The sequence below is a fragment of the Podarcis liolepis genome (assembly GCF_965112155.1).
Source record: "Podarcis liolepis genome assembly, chromosome: 6".
NCBI lineage: Eukaryota > Metazoa > Chordata > Lepidosauria > Squamata > Lacertidae > Podarcis > Podarcis liolepis.
Window position 1 is genome coordinate 85,103,866 of NC_139559.1, and position 22,405 is coordinate 85,126,270.

General features: G+C 41.8%; 2 long non-coding RNA genes across 3 annotated transcripts; one reads left to right on the forward strand and one right to left on the reverse strand.

Moving 5' to 3' along the window:
• Positions 1-203: 203 nt before the first annotated feature.
• Positions 204-21,378, reverse strand: LOC310708505. Of its 2 annotated transcripts, none has more exons than XR_014527064.1 (3): positions 21,298-21,378; positions 17,489-17,648; positions 204-545 (listed from the first exon to the last, which is right to left on the reverse strand). It is a non-coding gene; the product is annotated as an uncharacterized lncRNA (long non-coding RNA). The 2 variants fall into 2 exon arrangements; XR_014527065.1 differs by lacking the exon at positions 204-545 and adding an exon at positions 14,267-14,748.
• On the forward strand, positions 14,725-15,524 carry LOC310708490. Its single transcript, XR_014527035.1, has 2 exons — positions 14,725-14,873; positions 15,347-15,524. It is a non-coding gene; the product is annotated as an uncharacterized lncRNA (long non-coding RNA).
• Positions 21,379-22,405: the final 1,027 nt, after the last annotated feature.

Consider the following 22,405-nt stretch of genomic DNA (forward strand, 5'->3'; position numbering starts at 1 on the left):
AGTCCTTTGGTGGGTGAAACGGCTGAATGTTGTTGTTTTTTTATTAAAAAAAGTGGTTTAAGAGATTTTCTGGAGTAATTTCGCTACAGTTATTTAAGTTGTATCCCAACACTGCTTGAGCTGTTTCACCCACAAATTCTTTGTGTATGTGTGTAATTTAAATTAATAAAGATCTTTTTTAAAAGTAATGTTAGAAACCTAGACAGAAGCACTAGCATTATAAATTGTGTCCAACAAGGAAAACCAATGCAATAACCCCCATGTCTGAATGCACCCCATGTGGTCATAATAAGTGTAGGCTTTAGGGGTGGGAGTTATGCTGTGAGAAACTCACAATGGGTGAACAGATCCTATGGTCTATTAGATGCTCATACCTGTGTCAGCAAGAATCCTGAAAGTAGAACTGCAAACTCTCCGTCTTTCTTCCTAGAAAAGGTCCTGCCGAGCCACTGAGAATTCTCCCGATTTGTCTCCCTTCTCAGCAACTTCTTCAGTCTGGCAGCTGCCAGAGCTCAGAATGAGAGGCCAGCCTACTAATTTAAACACTGGGAAAAGAAACCACATTTACTTTTTGAGTGACAGATTGGATATTTATTACAAAATTGGATACCAACTGTCATGCTGAGATCCTGGATTTCTGATGTGAATCTGATATTGCTGTGAGGTGCCAAAATATCTCTGGGAGTTATATATGTCATTTCCTGGCCTCTCCCCCCCCCCCACCTCCAATATACTAAAACAGCTCAAATATTGAATGTATAGCTTATGGTTTTTTCAGTAGAGAGGGAGAAATTCAGAAAATTTGGAGCAATTGCTCTGCAGATGAAATTTCTAAGGGTGCATTTGTTAACTAGGTAATGGAAGATAGTTACTGTTTTGCTGTTGCAGTTTTGTTACGTTGTGTAGTGTTTTGTTGCAATGGCACAATAACTGTATTCATTCTTGTGGTTGAATAAATATGTTATCTTCATAACAATCATGACTGTTACATCATCATCATCATTATCATTAATGATAGTGATGCTGATAATGTTGATAATGTAGAGATGTACACACAAAAAAAACCCCCCTGGGAACCCAAAAACGCTGAATCCAGCCCCAGAACAATTTGTGGTGGGGCTAATGTTTAAGGTTTCTAAACCCTAATTAAACATTTGCTTGGGGGGGGGGGGCAAGAAGGATACACTGCATCTCCTCCCTCCCTCTTGCTGAGTGCTCTTTTGCTGCTGCCTTCACTATAGGGAAGACCCTCTCAAAGGAGCACCTAGAAGTTTGCAGGATTCAATCCTGGGTGCTGCTTCCCAAGTGCCTTCCCAGCTGCTCAGGAGAAGATTCAGCCATGATGGGGTCTGCACAGAGACCCCAGCGCAGTCTCTGGGGGGAAGATGTTGATGAAGTAGACCCCTGCAGCCTGCCTCATCAACCAAAAACACCAGATTGCACTGGGTAACCCAATCTGGGTTGCTCCAAGGCTCTCTCAACTCATCTCAGCCCAAGCCTGGATCTCAGAAAACTGACCTTCAGTTTGGGATTCATCAGAATGTGGGACACAGCCCTAGATATCCTCATGATCATGTTGATGATCTCCTTGACCAAGCTTTTACTTAGCAGCCCAGTTGTCCCACCAGGTTCATCAGCCACCATCGACCATTGCTAGGCATTATGGTGTCAGGGATTCCCGGTCCCTCAGCCTCACTTGTCTACACCATGAGTATCTGTGTCTAAGTTTATTTAATCATTTTCTGCCCGCAATTCTCTCAGGACACTTTTTAAATCAGCTAGCAATGTATTTGGTAGTTTTGGACATGAGATGGAGTTCACCACTTGAGACAGTGGGTGGGCTGTCACATACTTGACAGGTCACAACATATAGCATTTGGCTTGATGAGTCAGAAGTTCTGGTGAGTCAGAAGGTGTGGGCTTGTACTACATCTAAGGGATTGCAGCATTTCTTGATATTCTCAACTGTGGTGCTGAAGGCAACGTATATAAACGTTGGACAAAGGTAGAAAATGAAAACAAGGCGCAGTAAAATGATCAAAAGTGGATGGAATCATTGGTGGCCATACAAGTGAAAATGTCACAGTCTGGTTCACAGGCGATCAAAGTCCCGTCTTGGGATGTTGGGACCGGGGGCAAGATGGCATGGTGAAGGCAGGAACAGGAGTCCAGAAGCCAAGAGTCCGAGGGTCAGAGAGCCAGGAGTCAAGAAGCCAAGGGTCTGAGGGTCAGGAAGCAAGGAGTCACGAAGTCAAGGGTCCGAGGATCAAGAAGCAAGGAGTCAAGGAGCCAAACACAGCAAGGCAGGGAACGTGTTGCTGTGGCAAAGAGCTGAAGAGAAATGCTGACCTTATATCCCTTCCCAGTTCTTGCCACCAGGTACTGTAAGTTACCACTCGGCCTCACCTGTGCAGCCTCACATTGCCTCTTCAGAATAAACTTAGGAAGGCCCCAGCCCTGCAAAGTCCTACTGGTCACAGGGCCTGGCTCCTGCATGCACTCCTGACAGAAAATCAGGCAGCAGAACACAAAACAATATAATGTGGCGGAAAGGAAATATCTTCTTTTAATGAAATTTGGGTTGAGCTAAAGGTTATGTTATTGCTACAGTGCTAAATTTGAACAACCCACTTTCCATTTTTAACACCTATTTACCTCAGAATGAGTGGCCTTGATAACAATCAAAAAAATCAATAAGAAATCCAGTATTCAAAAAAGAAAAGAGAAATATAGAGTTATGAAATATAGGAAACATACATAAGGACATAACTCACTGATGACATTTAATAAGGGTTTAAACCTTCAAGCTCCAGCCATTTCCAGCCCCATCACACAGTGGTTATAGACAGGTATACACTCTGACAGAACTCTAGAAAATTCAGAGAGGATGTCAGCTTCTCTCATTCATTGTAGGATCACTTATAGTTCCATCATATCCTGCATTATTCAAAACCCAGTACAGTCATACCTCAGGTTACAGACACTTCAAGTTGCGTTTTTTTGGGTTGCGGACCTGCCAAAACCCGGAAGTACCGGAATGGGTTACTTCCGGGTTTCGGGGGTCGCGCATGCACAGAAGCGCCGAATCGCAACCCGCGCGTGCGCAGATGCGCCGCTGCGGGTTGCGAACGTGCATCCTGCATGGATCACGTGTTGGTGCTTCACAACTTTGACCTGCGGCAGGACCATCAGTTGCAGGCACAATGGATGAAGCAGGAGCAAAACGCTGCTACCAGTAACTTGGTTACTTAGATGTGTTTATTATTCACAGCAGACTCTACAAGTTACTATATACAAGAACAGACACACGGATCTTTACTAGCTCTCTCTTAACAAACTCCAAACGACTCTCAGAACTCACACTGACCAACACACACTCCAGTCAGTAAGGGTCATAAGACATTATGCCTGTGTGAGACCTTAGCCAATGGTAAAGCTGTTTCCAGGGTCCCATATCTCCAGGCAGATAACTCCTCTCTGCTCAGTCATCCTTGGCTGTCAGCCAACTCTTAATTGACTCTGTGTGAAGCTGCACAAAATGGCACGTAGTCAAAAATCCCAACATCACGTTTGCAACCCGAGTGTCCACTGTAGTGACAATCAATGGATGTGGAGAGAGGATGGAGTAATGTAAACTATGATGATGACACAATATAGGTAAGGGCACAATCTTAGTTCTATATCCATTGGGATGAGAAAGTTAGGATGCGATAGATCTATAGCTCAGCCATCAGGTTCCCAGCTCAGTTTGGCAAGAATTTGGTCAGATAACTGGCTCTAAAAAAATGGCTAACCTATAAAAAATTATTAGAAGAATGTGATAATAAATTAAGATTAAAGAATTATGACATTTTAAAACAAATTGGCATAAGTTGGCTGCAATATTATCAACAGAATCTTTGAGCAAGATAAAAGGAAAAAGGGGTTTGAGAAAATAATCTCTGATTTAGACTAAGAACTTCTCAAATAACAAAAAAATCTGTCTAAAGTGTACAAATTATTATTAAAATGGCATCTTAAAGATGAGGAAGTTAAAAATGTAATGGTAAAATGGGTGCAAGGCCTGGGATATAATATAGAATTAGAAAAATGGGTTAACCTCTGGAAAAATGATATCAGATTCACAGCCTGTTACACGATTAAAGAAAATGCCCTTAAAATGATGTACTGGGGGCATATGACTGCAGCAAAATTGGCTAAAATGAACAAAAAGATTAGTAACAAATGCTGGAAATGTAATCAAAAAGAGGGGAGTCTTTTCCACATGTGGTGGACGTGTCCCAGAATCAAAAAATTCTGGTACATGATATATGAAGAAGAAAAAATAATGATTAGACATACATATTTTTAAAAAGCCAGAATTATTTTTATTGGAAATTTTCACAACAGACATCCCAAAGGAAAATAAAAGAGTCTTTCTATATGCAATCACAGCCGCAAGGATCATGACAGTGAAACATTGGAAATGTAATACAATTCCCACAAAAGAAGAATGGCTCTTAAAATTAAGTGAATATATAGAACTTGCCAAATTAATGGATCTAATAAGAAATCACTCAAAAGAAAGAACAAGGAAAGAATGGGCTGTTGTTATTAATTACATGGAAAAAGAAGGTTTCCAGAACATCACCTGGCTTAGCATAGACTAAATCACACTGACAGTCAGATTGTCTCTCCAATATTTACCATTTGAATACAGTTATCTGGAAAAAAATGATTTGATAAGTATGTTCGTCGATAGCGGGAAGTCAAGATACGAATTAAGGAGCCAAGCCGAAGCTGTTTTAAAAAGGCTTGAACTCCCTGTGTAGAAGTTGATATAAATATATATATATTTTTGAAGTTTGTTATCTATTTTTCCATTTTCATTCTTTGTTTTGTTTCTTTTCTCTTTTTTATTCTTTACTTTTCTTTTTAGTTTTATTTATGTATATTTTATGTATTTATGTGTTTGCAACTAATAAAAATCTTAAAATAAAATAAAATAAATAATAAATAAAATAAAGCTCTGTTCTCAAGAGGGGATTCCAAGGGGGCGGGGCAGAATTGGTGTTTCTAATTAGTTGCAGGTCCTTTCTGTATTCAGTCCAGAAGAGCCAATCCCTTAGTTGACGTCTATTCAAGCAAAACTCAGTTCTGAAAGAGATATGGTTTTCAGAGTTTGTTACCGTCTGATTCCATATTGCATAGAGCAGGAAAATGCTCAATAGCCATACAGTGGTACCTCGGGTTACAAACGTTTTGGGTTATGTGTTTTCAGGTTGCAGACCGCAGGAAACCTGGAAGTACTGGAAACGGTTGCTTCCGGGTTTCGCCACTCTCACATGCGCAGAAGCGCCAAATCGCGTCACATGCGCAGTGTCACGAATTCTCCATGGCACTTTAGCAGAAATGCTCAGAGTTCCAGGTTCTTCAGTGCAGTATATTTATTGTGAGCTATATATACAAATATCTACAGGCTATAATACACGAGCAGTTCATACAGTCGGTGGCATAGTGTGGGTTGTCAGCACCCAGGGCAACGCAAGTAATTTGCGCCCCCTAACCCATGGATTTGTGCCCCCTAACCCTAACCCCCAGATGTTGCGCCTGGTGCGGCCGGCCCCCCCTGCACCCCCCACGCTATGCCACTGCATACAGTCAAACAGAGTACCTGGCTGCACCTTAAGGCAAATAGGAAGACCTTTCTATCTCTCTCTCTCTGACCACACTCCTCTACACCAACCCCTTACTACTGAAGGTTTCCCTTTTAAACCGATGACAGCCAATCAACTGACAGCACATTACTGCTGAGTCTTTCTGACCCAGCACTTCCATAGAAAGTATTGCAGGCTGACTGCATCAGCCAGTTGCAGCAGCTAGCAAACTCAAGCCTGCAGACTTACTATCTCACACAGCATTCTGTGAATCCCAACACGCAGATGTGGCGCTGCAGGTTACGAATGCAGCAGGTTGTGGACGTGCCTCCATCATGGATTACATCTGCAACCCGAGGTTCTACTGTAGTAGCATTTTTAAAAATATATATATTTTCACTGAGCACAGTCCCCTCTTGCTGACCACCCAGATTCTGTACAATGAAGAGCTTTACACCATCTTAACTGAAGATGGCATGAATTATGCTGGTTTCCCATAGCTATGATTGTTTCCTAAGTGTGCTAATAAAATATATGGATAACGGGAAGACATGATATAGGGGGTGTAGATCTCTACTACTGTCATTCTGCTGCTAGGGATGGAGGAAGAATCGGTTTAAAATGGATTTATACATGAAAATTTGTGGTTCTGATGCAATCAAGTTTTGCACACATTCGTTTGTTGTCACATTGAGTGCCTGTTTATGTCTGAGCTGCATTGCCTAGGTTGTTGTTATTAAGTTAAAAAACCCTCAACTAATTTTATGCAAAATTATATGCAAATAAATTACATATATGTGTAATACTTATCAAGGAATCAAGTCCCAGGTTGTACTATATTTCTACAGTGTTATATTATAAATATATTAATACACTTTTTTAGAGTTTCTCTCTGTTTATGCACTGGTTAGTTTAGGAAATCTGGTGTGCATATGCATATAATCAGTGCCAGATTTATGTATAAAGCTAAACAAGCTATAGCTTAGGGCCCCACTCTCTTGGGGGCCCCCAAATAAATTTAGAGGGGGGGGACTGGATGTACATTTCCAAAATATAAGATAAAAAACAAATAAAATAAAACCTTCATACAGCAACAGTGTTGTGTTGTGTAGGCTCCTATGATTTAAGTCAGGTATTGGCAAACTCAGCCCTCCAGATGTTTTTGGACTACAACTCCCATCACCCCTGACCACTGGTCCTGTTAGCGAGGGATGATGTGAGTTGTAGTCCCAAAACATCTGGAGGACAGAGTTTGCCTATGCCTGATTTAAGTAATGGGCCCCACCTGCTCCCTAAAATATCACTGGTTTTAGATACCTATTAGCTCCATAAATTACCATATAGCATATATTCAACACAATAAACAGCCACAATTTGTTATTGACAAAGGACAGCTGGGCATATACCTTTAGGGCATCATCAAACCTAAATCCAGCCCTTCATACAATTGTTCATATTTTCAACAGAACTGGGAGGGTTTGTTGCTTGTCAGAATGAAGGATTGAGATGAGACTTAAGAAAAATATATATGCAGATAAACTCAAAAGCTGGCAGGCAGCAGCACTGCCTCCGAGACAGAAGCAGTGTAGCTCTGCACTGCACAACCAGCCAGCCGGCCAGGAACCCTTTTGGGGGGGCAGCGGTGTTTACCTGTTTGTTTGAAAATGTCTGTACAGGGGGAAGAGAAAGGGTTAAAATGTAGACTAATAGGAAAGCCGGAGGTGGAGCCTACCTGTTTATAAAAGGGCTTAGCCCGAGGTTTGGGGTGTGGGTAGTTGGCTGGTTTTAATGGGTTGGTTGGTTGGGAAAGGCAGTTGGAAAAGCAGTTGGCAGGCAGTTGGAAATAGAGAGACAGGGCAGTGGGTTCTTGTGTGAGGAGAGGTATACCTGAAGGAGGGTCTCCACCTCCATCTTTCTGCCCAGACACTGAAGACCAGTGCTGAGGGCCTGTTGGCAGTTCCCTCGCTGCAAGAAGCCAAGTTACAGGGAACCAGGCAGAGGGCCTTCTTGGTAGTGGCACCCGTCCTGTGGAACACCCTCCCACCAGATGTCAAAGAGAAAAATAACTACCAAACTTTTAGCAGACATCTGAAGGCAGCCCTGTTTAGGGAAGCTTTTAATGTTTAATAGGTTATTGTATTTTAGTGTTTTGTTGGAAGCTGCCCAGAGTGGCTGGGGAAATCCAGCCAGATGGGCGGGGTATAAATAATAAATTATTATTGTTGTTGTTGTTATAGAGACAGGAAAAAATAAGACTAAGAAGGTAAAGAGTAACAACATTTGGAATGCAGTTAAAGTTTGTGTCTGCAATAAACTACATTTTTCTTTGTTAACTTGAGTACCTGACTGAGTGATTTACCGGGGAGGAGCTGGCTGGTGCGAGCGGATTAGTGGTGTACGGTTCAAATAGTCTGTGAGACGGCCGGGAGTTCCGTATGAACGCCACAGGGGGCTCGGATGTGGAGGCAGTGCGTCCCTGCCTCCGAGCCCGAGGCCCTCCCTGCAGAATAGGGTGCCTCGCTGTCTGCAGAGAGGAAGAGGGAGCTTCCACCGCCAGCCGCCACAATGCAGATGTGTGATGTGACATACACATGCCTTCACGTTGTAACCTTTCAGACCTTTTCCATGGGTTGGGTGAGCGTTGCTCCCAGGAGGGAGGAAGGAGTCAATAGACACCGAGGGTTGCTTCAGAGAAAGAGTTTATTCCTGCTCTCTGGAGCAGCAGAAAGGCACTGCGTGATCGTTCACAGCAAGTGCACTTAGAGAGCAATTACATACAGCTTATATCCCTTTTAGGTCCCCTTTCCCCCTCCCCAGGAATCCAGCCTCGTGTGTGTTTGTACATGTAAGTTTACATCCTTGAGCCTCCTTGAGCATGAACAGACCTTCCTATTCCTGTACTCTTATCTTGGAGTAGAAAGGTCACCCATCTATAGGAGTACTCCTTACTCCTGGCACCATCCCCGGGCTGACAGGCCTGTCTTGCAAGGTCTGTACATCATCGTGGTCAGGATATTTACAACCGGTAAGATAAGACCATCCCATCTCCGCTAGGAACTGACAAGGCCATCCATTATGCCTTCAGGAACTGATAAAGGAGAAGGCTTTGTTTATACAGCTGGTTTGTGTTATACAGCTCAAGCTAATGGATTTTAGCTAATTATCGAAGAAGAATGAATTAGGGAATTTTGGGGCTGGGGCCCGGTTCGGGTGACCGCACACTGAACAGTCAGGTTTGGGTAACCTGTTCCTTCAACGTAATGTGTGTGACGTCACACATACTATGTGCTGGCATGTGCATGTGAAGTTGCACATCCATGTTGTGGCAGCAGGCACCCTCAATCCTGAGGGTGAGTTGGCCCTCCTGGTTGGAAGTGAACCTAAAGAACATCTATTCCAACCACCTGCAATTCAGGAATAGACATCTGTCTCACACAGGGATCAAACCGGCAACCTTGCCGTTATCAGAACCGTGCTCTAACTGACTGAGCTGCAAATCCTCCTGCATCTTATACTTAATCTTTGTATCGGTCCATGGTTAGGCCTCAGCCCAGGCGCATATTGTAGAATATCTTGAATCTGAAACCCATGTGTTCTTTAAAAATGTTAAGCAAATGTGGAGTTCTTCAGATTTTATTGGTGTGGGAAAATACACTTTAATTAAAGTTTCTAAAGTTGTAGGGGGTGGAAATCCCAGCAAGTATATCAAATGTACTTTTGCAAATGTAGCCCTAAGGACAAGTCTAATTACTTTCTTTCCCACCGTTTTCATCTTTCTGTTTGTTTTGTTGATAATGTTCCACCATCTGATGACATTAACAGAGAGCACGCCTGGTGACTCATTCCATGGCTCAGCTAGGGAGCCTGATGCTGTTCAGAATAGAGGGGGATGCCTGTGTGTGTGTGTGTATGTGTGTGTGTGTGTGTGTGTTAGATTATTTGTGCTATTCTGCTGGAACTCCTACTGTGGCAATCCTTGTTGTGCTCCCACAAGAAAAATATGAATAATACACTAGACCAGAGACTCCCAACTTCTGTATTCTTGAGACACCTCTGTTGTGCCAGATTAGCAGTTGGTTGAAACTAATATTTGCAAATTCTCCACATTTTTATCCATTTAGTTAGTCTACTAGGAGCTACTGGGTATGATTCCATGGTCGGAAATACTCAGTGAGAAGGGAGCCCAAGAAGGAGGGGAGTTTCTAAAGGAGAAATATTGAAGGCCCAAATGCAGACGTTAACAACAAGAAAGAAAAGTGGGAGGCATCTCAGGAAACCTGTGTGGCTGCACAAGGAGCTTACAGATGAGCTGAGAGTTAAGAAGGGCATGTATAAGAAATGGAAGAAAGGGGAAATCACAAAGGAGGAGTATACACAAGTAGTCAACACTTGCAAGGGGGGAAGTCAGGCTGGCTAAAGCTCAGAATGAGCTTAGGCTTGCAAGAGAGGTTAAAAATAATAAAAAGGTTTCTTTGGCTATGTCCGAAGGAAGAGGAAGAACAAGCAAGTGGTAGTTCCTTTGTGTGGGGAACATAAAGAAATGCTATTGGGTGACAGAGAAAAGTCGGAATTACACAACACCTACTTTGCCTCTGTTTTCACCCAAAAGGAAAGTGACGCCCAACCTGGTGATAACAGTACAAATGATGTAAGGAGGGAGCTGTATCCCAAAATAGGAAAAGAGGCAGTAAGGAAACACCTAGCTACTTTAAATAATTCAAATCTCCAGGGCCTGATGAGCTGTATCCAAGGCTACTAAAGGAGCTTGCAGAGGTAATTTCAGAGACTTTGTCTATTATCTTTGAGAATTCTTGGAGAACAGGTGAGGTCCCTACAGACTGGAGGCAGGTAAATGTTGTCCCTATCTTCAAAGGGGGGGGGGAGACGCAGGTAACTAACGACTGGTGAGCTTGACATCAATACCAGGGAAGGTCTTAGAACAGATAATTCAACAGTTGGTCTGTGAGCATTTACAAAAGGATGTTGTGATTACTAAAACCCAGCATGGGTTTCTCAAAAATTAGTCATGCCAGACCAATCTGATTTCCCTTTTCTTTCTTTCAAAACTGCTTCCCACCCCAACGCCTTATTGACTACTATATATAAATTATACATTAAAGTAGACAAATAATACAGTGGTACCTCAGGTTAAGAACTTAATTCGTTCTGCAGGACCATTCTTAACCTGAAACTGTTCTTAACCTGAGGTACCACTTTAGCTAATGGGGCCTCCCACTGCTGCCACACTGCCACCACACAATTTCTGTTATCATCCTGAAGCAAAGTTCTTAACCCGAGGTACTATTTCTGGGTTAGCGGAGTCTGTAACCTGAAGTGTCTGTAACCCAAGGTACCACTGTAACTTACAAAAAAGGATCAATAAATGTGTCACCCATTGTCTAGAAACCTTTATCATAATCACATGTCAGATTTTCTTTTGTGAATGAAATACAATGGTTTCAACAATAGCCAATAACCAAATGTAGAGCTTGGGGTACATTAAAAAGGCATACATCAACTCCCCAGATGTTCAGTGTCCAGGGGTTCAAAGCCTGGCACCTAGCAATAAAAACTTTATATAAAAAAAAAAAAAAACAAAGCCTGGCACCTAGAAACGCATGGCATAGGAGAGTCTGGCACCCACAAACTCATGACATTTCACTTCCTTAAGGGGAACAATTCATATTGTTAAGCAAGGTAGCTAAAGTAATGGTGTCATGTCCTCCATTGTGACACGTCCCCCTGGTGAGTGACTTGGCTGAGAAATTTGGGGAAAGCAACTATTTGAGGATAGTTGCTCAGAAGAAAAGAGGCTTTTCAGAAAATACAGTTGTCACAAACAATGAAGATTTCTTCAACCCGTTGTAAGTAGGATCTCTTATTCTTTCCACAGTCTATTTCTTTTGCTATCCCTTAAGATTTAGAAATATAGGGAATCAGGTCATGGTTAGATTAATTTTTAAAGATTGTCCTCAGGGCCACCTTAGATGCTTTGAGGTAAATTTCTAGAACCCATTCCTTGATTATTTCCCCTCTTCTTCCCTAGGTTTTGAAGTCTCCAAAGACTCAGTGGGCTGCTGGTCTCCTGCTGCTGTGAACAGAGGGAGGAGGTTGATGTGATCAAAAATGAGAAGAAGGTGGTAAAAATAAGACAAATATATGTAAGACCGTATGACCAGGGGATGGATGCCACAATGTGCTTCTACCAACGGGGAGTGCTGATCTTTGTTCATGAAGAACAGAGAGATCAGAGAGAATCTGGATCACAGGGGTGGGGAGGCAGCTCCCTAATTCAAGAAGAGTTCAGGGATGGGATGAGGAAGGGAGAATAACGTAAGTCACCTTGAGATCGTGGCAGAAAGATGGGTTATCAACATAATAATAAATGGAAATACTAAGAATTGTTTCTCTTCTTTTCTCTGGACTCCCCCCGCCTTTGTCCAGTTCCCCTTCAAAAGAAAATTAAATTAATATATATTTTTAATTTTTATTATAATAAACTTCATTTACAATCATGAACATTTTTGATCATGATTTTGTGGGCATGGGTGGGAATCTGGGGCCTCGCTTCAGGAGTCTACAGTTTGGCTCCTTCCCTTGTGGGTACTTGCCCCAAAATGGAAAGAAGAAGTAGTCCCAGTGAAAGAAGAATGGATACCAAATCTTATGGAAGATGGAGAAATGGCAAAACCTTCCGGAAAACTAAGAAATCAAGATAACAAATTGCTTATAAAAGAATGGAAATGGTTTATTGAATATTTACAAATAAACTGTAAACATTGTAATAACCTGAAGTTTTATAAGAGCAAATATATATTTAAAGCAGATGAATAAATGAGCAAATTAATTAAGCTAATTTGGATATGCAGAAAATATTAAACATAAATTTAAGGAACCACGGGATAAGGCGGAAGGAAGTCGAGTTCTGAAATGTTAAAATGATTGTAAAATTATTGAAATGTATAAAACTGAAAATCCTAAATAAAATATGAAGAAGGGATAGGATAGATTCCAGGTATATTACTTTTGTAACTTAAGTCTGCCTTCTGGGATCCATCTGTGAACAGAATGTGAGTGAGTAAACTTTTTTATACTTTTATAGAAGACTGTGTCGTGTCTATTTCTTTTATGAGGGACTAAAGGGGAGATTACCAGGTAACTTATTTTAGAGGCTTTAGCGAGCCTGAGCAAACGCATCCGCTGTGTAAGTTTAAAAAGGGGGATGCTACTCTGCTAAATTGTGGAACTTGTTAACACAAGTTGAAAAGGATATAATCAAACAATATATCCTTTCCCGCATCCCTGCACATTCCCACAAAGAGTATTCATTCATGGTTCCTCATCATCCTGGAAAAAAGTGGCCAGTAGTGTGTCACAGGGTCCTGTCCTGGGCCTGTTATTGTTCAACGTCTTTATAAATCATTTGGGTGAAAGAATTGAGGGGATGCTTCTCAAATTTGCAGATGGCACTAAACTGGGAGGGGTAGCTAATGCCACAGAAGACAAAATCAGAATGACATTAACAGATTGAAGAACTGGATGAAAGCCAACAAAATGAATGTCAGCAGGGACAAATGTAAGGTTCTGCACTTAGGCAGGAAGAACTAGATTCCCTAATATAGGATGGGGGATACCTGGCTTCCTAGCAGTACCTGTGAAAAGAATCTAAGGGTCTTGATGGACCACAGGCTTCACATGAGTCAACAGTGTGATGCAGAAGCAAAAAAAGCTAGCACTATTCTAGGCTGCTTCAACAGAAGTATAGTGCCAAGGGAAGTAGTAGTACCACTTGATTCTGCTTTGGTCATACCACACCTGGACTAATGTGTCTAATCGCAGGGGGTTGGACTAGATTACCATTGGGGTTCCTTGCAACTCTAAGATTCTATGATTCTATGAAATGGATTTGGATCAATGACAGCCATCCACCAGTGTCATATTCAAAACTGCTTCCCACCCCAACCTCTAAATGATTACTATATATAAATAATACATTAAAGTAGACAAATAATAACTTACAAAAAGGATCAATAAACATGTCACCCATTGCCTATAAACCTTTAAGATAACCACATGCCAGATTCTCTTTTCTGAATGAAATACAATGGTTTCAAACACTTTTTAATAACCAAGAATCAAATGTAGAGCTTGGAGTACATTGAAACAAAGCTTAGATTAACGCCCCAGATGTTCAGTGTCCAGGGGTTCAGTGCCTGGCACCCAGAAACTCATGACGAAGGGGAGTCTGGCACCCACAAAGTCATAACATTTCACTCCCTTGCAACCTTAGGAAAGCTGTTTATTGGCAGAGCACACTGGGCAGAAACTGAAAGAAACAGGGGGATGAGGAGGTCTAAGGGTGAAGTCCTGCTCCTGTCTATCACAATACTAGACAGATTACTACAGGGTGTTGAGAGAGGATATTTTTAACTCTTAAGTGAGAAGCAGCATCTATAGTCTAGGCCAGAAGTGTTTTCCTTTGGTGACTCCTCCCTCCATGTTGAAAAGTGTGTGTGTTTGTGTGCATTTCCTGTCCTTTCCAGAAAATCATGGTGTTACATGAAAAGGGGTCTAGAACTTTTTTTAATGAATTAAATAAAACTGCTCAACACACTAAAAATACACTTTAAAATGTATATCAAGGGGAGGGATGCCCATTGTTCCATTGTTAAGCAAGGTAGCTAAAGTCATGGAGTCATGTCCTCTATTGTGACATGTCCCCCTGCTGAGGGACTTGGCTGAGGACTTTGGGAAGAGCAGCTATTTGAGGATAGTTAGTCCAGGCGAGAGGAGCTAGTTTTTGCAACAACAAATATCCTCAGGGCCACCTTAGATGCTTTGAGGGAAGTGGCTTGCCTTCTCCCTTGTGGGCATCATCACAAGAAGGGCATCTCCCAGTTTTGGAGGGTCTTTTGACAAGATGCACTCGCCATGAGAGGTTTCTGAAAGCAAGTTCAGCTGCCAGGTGCCCCCAATGCAGTGTAGAGATAGAAAGTGTTGAGGAAATAACTATAATCCATTATCTGACCTTCTTTCTTTTCTTCCCTAGATTTCAAAGGCTGTGCAGGCTGCTGGCCTCCTTCTGTGACCCACCAAAACATGATGCCCTGGTCTATAAGGAGGTGGTGGAAGAAGAGGAGGAGGAATTAGTGGCTGTGACCAAAAAAAATGGATCTGGTAGTCAAAATCAGAGTAACCCATGTTCGACGCAAGGCTCAGGGGATGGATGTCACTAAGGTAAGAGATCACTTGTGTTCATGAGGAACAGAGAGGCCAAACAGAATCTGGCTCACTGGGGAGGAAGGAGGCAGATCACTGATTCCAGAAGACTTCAGGGACATCCCTTTTGAAGAAGAGAGAGAACCATTTCTCTTTACTTCTGTCCTGTTCCATTATAGTGTAGTGCCCACTGCAGTCTCTCAGGTTTGCAGGTGTGCCCATTGGTTCAAAGGGTTGGCAACCCAAGTTAGACTGCTGGACCAGGACTGGGGGACCAGGGTTCAAATCCCCCCTCACCCATAGAACTGAATGGGTGGCCTTGGGTGCTCACTGCCTCTAGGCCTACCTCACAAAGCTGTTGTGAGGATGGGATGAGGGGAGGAGACTCACGTAAGCTGCCCTGAGATCCTTGCAGGGAAAAGGGGATATCAATGGAATAATAAATGCATAGTGAATGAAAAAAATAAGATTCTTTTCTTTTTTTCTTCCAGGCAGAAAACAATAGGCTGCAGCAATAGGAAGTCCAGCGTCTCCAGCCCAGCTCCCCTCCAAAAAGACCCATTTTCACCTTCCCCACAATCCAAAATAGACAAATAAATAAATGAGTTACACCTGCTTTTGACTTGGATATATTTTTCTTTGATTCTAATAAAGGTTCTACTACAAACATGCTACTCCTGGATCATGATCTTATCCTTGGAAGTGATTTTTCCAACCATTGTGAGCATGGAAGGAAATCCTGGGTCTTGCTGCAGGAGTCAACAGTTTGGCTCCTTCCCTTGTGGTCTTGTTGCTCCTAGATGGAAGGAAGTGTGCATGTGTGAAGACAAGACAGAGTTTGGGTGGGGCGAGATATTCCACTCAGTTCGTGCCTTTGAAAGCGGGACACTCTGGAACGATATTGTAAGAAGCCACTCCAATGTCTGTTGAGGGGTGCGAGGTTCTAGGGGTCTTGGCACTTAACCAGGCTTTGTGCTTCCTTTTCAATGAGGCACAGCAGCCATGATAATGTTTTTGGTTGGCATGCTTATTTATGGTATGAAAAGGTGAAAGTACGTAAAGGATTTATAAATCATGTAGTTAGGAAAAAATTGTATAGATTATGGAATAAATACACAAATTTATTAGAGGCAAAAACACCACTTTGGCTCGCACCATTGTAAACTATAACAGTAAAGAAAAAGAATATGATCAAAGGTCTTAAGCCTTATGAGGAACGGTTGAGAGAGTTGGGTATTTTTAATGTTTATGGTGTTTTAATGTATTTTAAAGCTCTGGTTGGAAGCTGCCCAGAGTGGCTGGGGGAAACCCAGCCAGATGGGCAGGTATAAATAATAAATTATTATTATTATTATTATTATTATTATTATTATTATTATTATTATTATCCTGGAAAAGAGGAGACTGAGGTGGAATCTCCACACATGTTAAAAACATTGTGAAAATGCTTTTTTTAAAAATTTCCTTTGTAAAATGCACTGAATTTGCTATAGCTCACAGTGTCACAGTTATAAACTGCACTTTAAAATACATTCAGAACATTTTATTTGCAGCTGTACAGCTGAGTCCTGAGTGGAGATATGATAGGCATCTTACAGTATCTTAAGGGTTGTCTCATGGAGGATGGAGTGAGCTTGTTTCTCTTGCTCTAGAGGGTAGGATCCAAAGTGATGTCTTCAAGTTAGAAAAGAGATTCCAACTAAACATTAGGAAGAATTTTCTGACAGTAAGAACAATTCAACAGAGGAATGAAGTCCCTTGGAAGGGGCTGGACTCACCATCTTTGGAGGTTTTAAAGCAGAGGTTGGATGGCCATCTGTCATGGATGCTTTCGTTGGGATTCCTGCATTGCAGGTGGCTGGACTAGATGACTGTAGTGGTCCCTTCCAACTCTACAATTCTTGGATTCACAGCATATTTCACACACTGAATGGGAGACGTTTTTGTCTCAGGACTAATTATAGTGAGTATTCTCTGATGCTGGAGATTAAAAGAAAATAAAGCAGCTAGAAAAAGTAATTAGTCTCCATGGGTAATTCTTTACAGTGAAGGGCTATCTCATCATCCTCATTTTATTCCTAGGAAAAACTCTAAAAAGCCTTTAGGGTCATTGTTTGACTCAGATGTGTAGAACTATAGCAAACAGCATGAGTCCACATGGTCCCCAGGTGAACCACATCTGCACAACAGTGTTCCAGGTCTCTGAAGCCCATATCAAGGAATGACTGGGGGTTTCCAGATCCTCAACTCCTCTGTTTGTTTGTTTTTTAAAAGCACCCTGCAGCAAGACCTTAAGGCCTCAGATCCAGCTATAACACAATGGGAATCATAGCTCTCCTGATGTTGTCAGACTCCAACGCCCAGCATTGCCAATGAACGACCAGCATTGCCAATGAAGGGTGATGGGAGGCATAAGCCAATGACATCTGCAGGGCCATAGGTCCCCAATCTACATGGCGAATCTCCCATTACCATGTGCCAAAGAAGAAGAAAGAAGAAGACCATGTGCCAGAGCAGAAGGACAAAATGTTTGTTTTCTGATCTTTCAACCTATGGCCTGGAAGACTGGGAATTTGCGACAGATTCATGCACTCCCTCTCTCCTTACTTCCACACTTAGATTTTACTGCTGACCTCTTTCCACCCATATGAAATCTGGTCCTGCAGAGAGGGACGAAGAGTTACTTTGCTAATCTCATCAAGAGCCTTTTGCCTCCAATGGATTGTTTCTCCTCAGTGGGAACTGCCACATTCATCTTGCAGTTGCATTTGGTGAAATTTGATGTTGGCAATTCTACCCAGAACAATTAGAAAAAGCAAGTCTTCAGGCAAGTTTTCAAAGCATACCTCTTACAAATCAGGGTGAAATGAAAGGTGTGATTATCACTTACAGAAACAGTAGTTACAGGCTTTAGAATTTGATTCATATGACAAAATAAAAGTCCTATGAGTCACTATTAAATCCAACATGAAACAGGGAAGAGAAGCACAATGAAATTAAATGAATTTAGAAGTGGAAGATTATTAATGGCAACTCTGTACTCTATTGCTAATACATTCCTAGGCTGCATCATCATCATCATCATCATCATCATAAGAACACCCTTTCATTCAGAGACAAAAATAATAATAATGCAGAGGTCATTTTTAGGAGGTGGGATTAATTTTGAATCTGGAGGGCATGGAACATCCTGAGGTTCCTCTTGGCTCCTGCAGCTGATGGCCAAATTTTCTATGTGCTCTATCACACCACATAAAAGTCACTTCTGGAAATGTAGCAGAAGTTTAACGTTCATTTCTGTGTTAATTTTTTCCGGGGGGGCGGGACTGTTTGCAACCCCATTAACTTGGAAAATCATGAAGTATACATGGAGGAGAGAACATGCTTGTATTCTCCTGCTCTGGAGGGTAGAACTCAAACTACTACTACTACTACTACTACTACTACTACTACTACTACTAATTTATTCTTTGTACCCCGCCTATCTGGCTGGGTTTTCCCAGCCACTCTGGGCGGCTTCCAACAAAGATTAAAAATACATTAAAAAATACAAAAAAGGGAGGTATGAGGAGGTCCGGGAAATAAGTTAAAGGAAAATAAGTAATAGAAAATATGTGTGTTTTTAATTGTTTTTATTTTGTATTTTTCTTTTTTTCTTTTTTCATTTTTTCTGTATTATTATAAAAAACCTTAATAAACATTTAAAAAAAATAAAATAAAAATACATTAAAATGTCACACATTAAAAACTTCCCTGAACAGGGCTGCCTTCAGATGTCTTCTAAATGTCAGGTAGTTGTTTTTCTCTTTGACATCTGATGGGAGGGCTTTCCATAGGGCGGGCGCCACTACCGAGAAGGGCCTCTGCCTGGTTCCCTGTAGCTTTGCTTCTCACAATGAGGGAACCGCCAGAATGCCCTCGGCGCTGGACCTCAGCGTCTGGGCAGAACGATGGGGGTGGAGATGCTCCTTCGGGTCTTCAAGTTGCAAGAAAGGAGATTCCAACCAAGGATTCAGAAAACTTTCTGACATTAAGAGCTGTTCAGCAGTGAAACTGACTCCCACAAGAGGTGATGGGCTCTCCTTCCTTGGAAGTTTATAAACAGAGGTTGGATGTCCACCTGTCATGGATGCTTTAGCTGAGATGCCTGGTTTGCAGGGGGTTGGACTAGATGACCCTTGGAGCCCTTCCAACTCAAAGATTTTATGACTCTATGCCTGAATTCCCAATTCGTTCAAATTTTGAGTAGGAGGTTTTAAGCCTCAATATTTAAATGCTTCATCTCTTGATTGTTTGGGTTCTTGACAGGCATCAAGAATGAAATAGACTGTCAACTGTTGAGTAACTCCCCAAATCCCACACACATTTAAATTATGGAAGGAAATGGCTTCCTTTCCCACTGGTTATTTACCAGTGTTTGAAATAATGGGGTGGGGGTGGCAAAGAATGGTGGGGGGCTGAAATCTTGTTTCCACTTAAGGGAAACTAGGATAAAGTACTAGATGATACATGTTGCCCTGCACATTGGAAGGACACACTAGCAAATATTTAATCTTAGAATCTAGATTTATTTATTTCATGCAGTCATATAAATGGAAAAATTCCGCTGATGTTTGATGGAGTTCAAAGAAGACCTTGCACTGGAAATGTCTAGTAGTTTCTGTAAGAGGCAAGCAAATCTGATATTAGCAATATTTGGGGGGGGGGGGAGAATTCTTCCAAAATATTAGTACTAAGCTACATCAAAGCAGATAATTATAGGAACAATTGTGGAATTTAGATTAGCTTTAGGCAATTTATAACATAAAATAATGAGGGACTAAAATGAAATTTGTTGAGTAGTGCTCATCTCGCTTTCAGGACGAGGGAGCCAGCATTTGTCCACAGTTTTCTGGGTCATGTGGCCAGTATGACTAAACCTATTCTGGGGCAACGGGACTTTGGGACATTGTGCTGGATACCAGAGCACATGGAAACTCCATTTACCTTCCCATCACAGTAGTACCTATTTATCTACTTGCACTGGTATGCTTTCAAACTACTAGGTTGGCAGGAGCTGGGACAGAGCAACAGGAGCTCACCCCGTCATGGGGATTCAAACCGCTGACCTTCTGATCAGCAAGCCCAAGCGGCTCAGTGGTTTAGACCACAGCGCCACCCATGTCCCACAGGGTGTGGCTAGTGTGTGTTTGTTGTGGTCCTTCAGGACTCTCTATCTGGCCCATGAGCAGCATTTAGTATTTCCTGGCTGGAACTTGTCCTTGAACTTAGCTAATGGCTCTTGCTTGGCTATATGGAGGATGGACAGGGGCCTGTTTGCATATGTGTAAGGGCAGAGATTTTGTGCAGATTTTGTGCAGGTGGTCAGCAGAAGCTGCTGTGAACCCCTCAGACATGTTTCAAGTGGAAATGTCCAAATTAGCCCTATAAATTTCACTTTGGGCAAAATATGGTGGCGAGAACCTGCATGTAAATATAGAACTAGTTCCAACTGTTGCAACGAAGGAGTGATTTCTTCTGCGTAGACATATAGAATTGTTCTATATCTTGCATGTCTCCTTCATTGCAACAGTTGGAACTAGTTCTCTATTTACAGTACATGTCGATAAACAGGGATCTTTTTTCTCCTCCACACACCTTCACGTTTTCAATTTTCTTCTTCATTTGTCAGTACGCTCCTGGGGGAGAAGGGCTCTGCACATTTCACAGTTTATGCATCCTACCTTTCCCCATCTGACAGAAACAATCTATGTCAAAGTCATTAGCTGCCATAACATTTTAACTGTCTCTGTGAGGTGAGGGCCTCAGATCTGGTGACAATAATTAAAAAGGCAAATACAAGGAGGAAAAACCTGAACTGTAACAGGCGAACTATTATAATGGCAGATTGCTAATTACTTACAGCTCTTTATTGATGGCACTTTCAAGAACCATTAGCCACATTCCTTTGTTTCATTAGTTTCATTACAGTTTATCTCCAAGAAACATGTCTGGAGATGTTTTTTAATTGTCTTTCTAAAATCAGATCCATTTCAAAGTGTTTATTGAGTCTCCACACAGGAATGCAGAGATACCCACCCATAAACTAGGTGCAGTCAATGCGAGATGTGAACTTTTTTTGCTTCAAGAAAGAAACAAAAACCACATATTGGATTATTGTTTGGAGGAGAGAGATGGGAAGGAGATCGCTTGGAGTAAGGAATGTGAAAGTACATGGAGGTCAGAAGCAACATGGCCTAATAGATAAGAATGACGGATAGGGAGAGGGAGGGAAGTTGTTGGAGGTGAGGTTAGGTGTTAGGAGATTAATAGTTCTTTTCACATTAATCTAAGACTCCAGTTTAGTGTGATTCCCCCACACCATAATTTATCAGATAAACAATCTGCTGTTAAATTTGGGTAATTGTCAGTGAAACTATGCTGAAAGGGTTTGGAGGCTTACTCTTGTCACAATAAATTGTGGCACTTTTGAACTCATAATCCAAGGATAGAAAACATATGACCCTGCAGCTGTACTTAGTCACAATCAGGTAGTGGACCAAAGTTCCACAATAGCTGTTGTCACCATAGGAACCATTCTACTGAGTAGCTCTCTGGAAAATATATTGGAGGGATTTTTAACCACATAAATGCCGTGCAGAATCTTGTGTTCTGAAACTTTCACTATTCAGGTGTTTACATTAGTAACAGATTCCCAACTTCTAGCTACTTATAAATAACTTCTAGTTATTTATGAATTTCTTTTTTGGGGGGGAGAGTAATCATAAGTCAACATGTGTTAAATTCGAATTCTAAGCTATTTTACTATTTGTGATAAGAAACAGTGCAGGTCACTTTAAGCACTGGCTGATTCTCATCAGCGCTATCAAATAAAAAAAAGGTAAAAGGAAAAGGACCCTTGGATGGTTAAGTCCAGTCATAGGCGACTATGGGGTTGCAGCGCTCATCTCGCTTTCAGACCGAGGGAGCTGGCATTTGTCCACAGACTGCTTTCTGGGTCATGTGGCCAGCAGGACTAAACCACTTTTGATGCAATGGGACACCGTGACAGAAACCAGAGCTCACAGAAAGGTTGTTTACCTTCCCACCGCACCGGTCCTATTCATCTACTTGCACCGGCATGCTTTCAAACTGTTATGTTGGCAGGAGCTGAGACAGAGCAACGGGAGCTCACCCCATCATGGGGATTTGAACCGCCAACCCTCCGATCGGCAAGCCCAAGAGGCTCAGTGGTTTAAACCACAGCGCCACCCGCGTCACATAAATAATATGCATATCGAATATGCAGAGGGTATTTAGGAACTCACAAGAGGGGGCTGAAGGTCTGATATTAAAAACTCAGCAGGAAATGAGGAAATGAGTTGGGGATAGACAGAGGCTGCACTCAGAGAGGTGACCCAGTGACAAGAATGGTCCTTGACTCCTTAGGAAATAAGGGATCCACCAGGTGGATCCTAAAGTAAGAATATAATCTAAGGATCTGAATGATCCCTAAAGTTATTCAGGCTAACGGAACCAAAACATGACAGTTTTTTAAAATGTTTGTTCAA